Raw genomic sequence first — 4758 nt, forward strand, 5'->3', positions numbered from 1 at the left:
AAAACATACAATGGCTGGCTGTGCGGTACTCAAAGTTTACATACATGTATGCACGGACAAAAAAACTAAATGAACAGAGAACAAAAAAAAAGAAAAACTGGAAAAACCTGGCCTTCAACCCCAACCATGCTGAGCTCTCACGCTAACAAGGAGACAGAAAGGCACAGTCGCACGCTACTGTCACTGTGACAGCTAAGGTACTTTGGACTCTCTCACGCGAGACACCCAGTCATAGTACACTTGTATTGATAATCAGCCAACAACCAACATTAAGCTAATTTGAGACCAGCCTCAATACCACAACGCAGCCTTACAACCACTACTACAGACCTTCCAAAATATATGGTAAGATTAATATGCCTAATTTCCCTCTGAACACAGGCACGCATACAACTAAGTATTCATAAGTTATTTAGAATTAAAATAAGTAAGAACAACATTATTAAGTCCAGTCTAAAGTGTTGGGGAGAAGGGTGGTGGGTTAGTGTGTTCACCTGTGTGAACAGAGATAAAAGCTAACGTGCTTATTAGCACAAACCAACAATGTCTTTATTTACAAGGAAGTGTTTTGTCATGCTAGGAATCAAAAATCTGAATGAACTGGGCAGAGCTCCAAGTCAAACAGGCTAATGCATAACAAGTAGGGAAACAGTGATCTTTACTGTGTCCACTTAAGACAACCTCACCACCAAAAATTAGTACAAAGACATAGGCCAAGAATATTTCAAACAACAAAAATTACACCATTAAGAAGCACATATAACAGTGCTGAGCTGTAAAAAATGAATCAAATTAAGGAATATTTAATACTATTTTTAAGTCATTTTATATTCATTTTTCCATTACAGTCCCTAGCATTTCAGATAGCACAGCAGCTCCAGGTCTGGTAAATGCTAGATTTAACCTTATTGCAGTATCTTAAATGGTAGCTGTCGATTCATTTCATCAGGGACAGATGAATCAGCCAAACGGGTATGGATAAAGATAAACAGACTGCCAGTGTGTAAAAACCTACAGGCCACAGAGGGTAAATGCATTGAGATGTAAGACTAAACAGACATTGAGCCATATAACTGTGCGTGTCAGTAACCTCCAGCCAAGAGAAGGAAGAGAGAGCTGGTGGAGATGGCGGTTTGAGAACAATAACACTGACAACAGGACTAAGGTTGAGCTACCCACTCTACCATAAATATGAAACATGCTTGTTGCTGGTTTAAATGCAGAAACCAGCTGAGAAAATCTGAACATGAATCTGCAACAGTCTGACCCACCTCAGTAACTACAGCTGATGTGCCTGCGAGCAAGGTACTTAAAAAACACTAAAACACACAAGAGTTGCTGTGCGGTTATTGGTGGAAGTCTGTAATCAAACTGGGAAGCTCTCAGTGTGAATGTGTGGAGCTGCATGAAAACATGGGTGCCCTGCAAAACCTTTCCAAGATGCTGTATGTAGAGGTTAAAAAGAAATTGGAAGCAGGGATTTATGGGGAAAACACAAAGCTGCAAACAATTTCACTCCATATACAGAGGCAATGAGCTGGTTATGGGAACGGTTTTCATAAGGGCAGAATCTTGGGGTCCTCTTTCAAAATGCCCTTTTAATGAGATCTGTTTAAGTCTGATGGAATTCAACTCTGCATCATTCACAAAAAAGCAGTTTCTAAATTCCCATCCTACTCTCCCAGAAAGATAAACGGCAGATATTCAGAAACCATTTCTGGAATCCGAGATCTTGTATAAGCAATGGCCCACCCTGCTTTCTCTTCTTTGTGGCCGGGGGGCTTCTTGGGAGCATGGCATTGCGTGTGAAAGGACCAGCCCTGCCCAAGCCACTCAGCACTTTGGCCCCATGCGATTTGGGCATTAGCTCCCTGGCCACCAGCCTGAGAGCTGGAGATTAAAATAAAAACTCAGAAGGTAAACATTGCTTCCACAATTGATATCGCTTTGGCCTTCTGAGCACACTGGGACAACATGGCTTCCTGTCTGGGAGTGGGGGGGTAGGGGGGTTTCCTGTGCTGAGCAGGAGCAAGGGAGAGGGAGGATATGTAGAAAGAGAGAGAGAGAGAGGACAGGAGGGTAACGAGGCACGAAAGCCAGGCTTTGCACAACCTTCTCTTTAGGAGCAGACACGGAGAGGGAGGGAGAATGTTTATTGATCTTAGTCACACACATATTGTAAAGAGGAACTTTGGTACAAGCCTTTAGCACGCTATGAGAATCTCAGGGGGAATTTGAAAAGTGTTTGGTCCCATGCTCAAGCTTCTCAATGAGCATAGACTGGGTCAACGAGCTAGGAGTCTTGTTGACACAAAACAAAAAAATGCAGACTGCAATATGAGCATGTCAACTTTTCATAACTGATAAAAAAGGCTCTCTTTTCATCCTAGCTTCATCGTCCATGCAAATGAAAGTACCAGAGCAGAGGTCGATTTTACAACCAAGCTCAAGGATATTACAGTGTCCATTAGCCAATTCTATTGACCTCTGAACTTTCCATTGTTTGGTGATCCTGAGTGTGAAAGTGAACGGGTTTTAACTGATTCTGGGAGAGGCCACAGAGCTGTCTAAGCAGTCTTCCTGCTGACTGGATGTTGACAAGAGGAAATGCTGTTTTTAGCCTTTATCTAATCAGTAAGGTTAGGTAACACATTCTGCGGTTTACGGCTACATGTACAACTTGGGTCTTGGAAAAAGTGCTAAATGTGCATTTCTATATCAAGGTGGGACAGAGATATGTGACAGCAGAACTGCCCTGACACTCCATGATATTTTGTAGTCATTTGGATTGTTTTATTATAAAAAAAAATAAAAAAATAAAAAAAAAAAATCACATTTTGGTTATAAAAAGGGGTTCATTTTAAGTCACTTTACTACTCACTAAATCTTTTTAAAAAGACAGTAAAATTGAAAGAGTTTTAACAAGCTATTTAAACAATTAAAATGGCAACATTTTAGAGGTATCAGAAATGACCTAACAGCGTGCACACGGCCACTGTACTCAAAATACATTCTCAAATGACTCACAACTCCCAAAGAGGAACAGTGGTCACAAGTTGACCCTTATGACTGAAAGACACTAGACAAGAGACTTCTTATTAGCAACACTATAAACCATGGCACCACAAATTAATATGGAGTACTAGTACTGAGAAGAATCCAACACTTCTACTACAATGTCTAAAATCTTATACAAACAATAATATAAGCTTCACAACCACTCTGCGTGTTCCTGTTACCCACCCTTTACATAGATTAATCAAGGCAGGTGGTAACATAAAAGTCAATGACACTGAAAAAAGTCACTTTTTATGTTTATTACATTAAATCAAAATGTGTTATTATTTTCACCAAAGCCGAGCGTTCTCCAACGTTCAATCAACCCTGGTCAAGAGGAAGGCCCGGGAAGCCACACTGACCCATTTCAGGTTGTCTGTGTTGATATTCTATGCATTGTGTATGTACTGCATTCTATGTATACTTTGTTAATTTATCTTACAGCTGTTTTCTCTTTTATATTGTTCTCCTGCTTTTATTTACCTGTGCAGCGCTGTACCTGTGCGAATGGCAACAAATTTTATTCTAGTGGCCCGGCCGGTGTGCGTGGGAGCGGGGAGTTAAGCAGAGGGACTGGGCTCTGTGCTGCTGCTGGCTAATGTGGGCAAAGCTGCTTTGTTGTATGCATCCTAGCAACAGTTTATAACGATTTCCTTTTATGAATGACGAATAGATTACCGCCGCCTGCTGGATTGGAGTTATTTCTTGTCACGCAGGCGCAGAATGTACGCGCTTGTTGGCCGTCGACTGTAGCCTTTGCGGTGTGTTCAAGTGCAACTTTTTGGCCCAGACGCAGGCAATGTGAGGAGACGCGAGGCTACGCCACAGTCTGCCTTCGTTGTCACTAGTTCTATTCCGTCTGCTTGGTGTGTGAGCACCATTTATACATCGGAAACAGTGATGCTGAGTGACTTTGCATTTTCAGCCTCTTTTGTAGCAACTTTCTGCTATGTGTCACATTTCCTTCAGTCTATGAACAATACCGGTGTTCTGTTCCTCAACAGAGGAGTACTGTATGTCTATTGCTGTAGAAAATTCCTGCCAACAACGGTAAAGTCATTTAAAAAATAAGAGATGCAGCTTCACAATGATTAAGCAAAAGCTTTAAATAAACTGGGCTTGCCTAACCTATGAAAAGCTACGTCACACTGTCCTAATATGTTTGGAACATTTGTTAAAAATAAAGTGGTCAATCATGCCCTCCTTTAACTCCTCAGTGTTCGTTTGTAGTAGCTCGTTTAGCACCTGCAGTGTTGAGTGTCACAGGCTTCAGAACAAAACTGGATTCTGTTATTTGCTAAGTTAGCAAACTTTGTGTATTCCTTACTCATTAGAACAGCAAAAGAAATGTTAATAACAAACAATTCAATCATGCAATTTAATAACAAAAAAAAGGACTAGAATTCTAAGTATGTCCAACATGTTATGTGATATTCTACATCATCAGTAACGTCCCTCGCTTTCCGCTTTATTTGAGTTAACCTTAAACTCTAGGATCGAGCAACATTAACCCAAACCTATGAGCAACATTACAGCCTGAAAATGGCAAGTATTAAAAAGAAACTTTGGATCGTGCAACGATGCAGGCCTGCTTGGTTCGTTTGTTCGTTCGTGGAAGGACTGTAAAGATTTACAAAAAGTATGTTTGTTGGAGGGGGGATGGCGCACTGGATGTGACACATGCCTTTGGTGTGGGAGATC

General features: G+C 41.0%; 1 protein-coding gene across 2 annotated transcripts in view; it reads right to left on the reverse strand.

Moving 5' to 3' along the window:
- Positions 1–4758, reverse strand: part of LOC116694209 (enhancer of mRNA-decapping protein 3) — a 23001-nt gene that overhangs the window by 14573 nt on the left and 3670 nt on the right. The window lies entirely within an intron of this gene.

The sequence above is a fragment of the Etheostoma spectabile genome, chromosome 1 (genome assembly GCF_008692095.1).
Source record: "Etheostoma spectabile isolate EspeVRDwgs_2016 chromosome 1, UIUC_Espe_1.0, whole genome shotgun sequence".
NCBI classification, from domain to species: domain Eukaryota; kingdom Metazoa; phylum Chordata; class Actinopteri; order Perciformes; family Percidae; genus Etheostoma; species Etheostoma spectabile.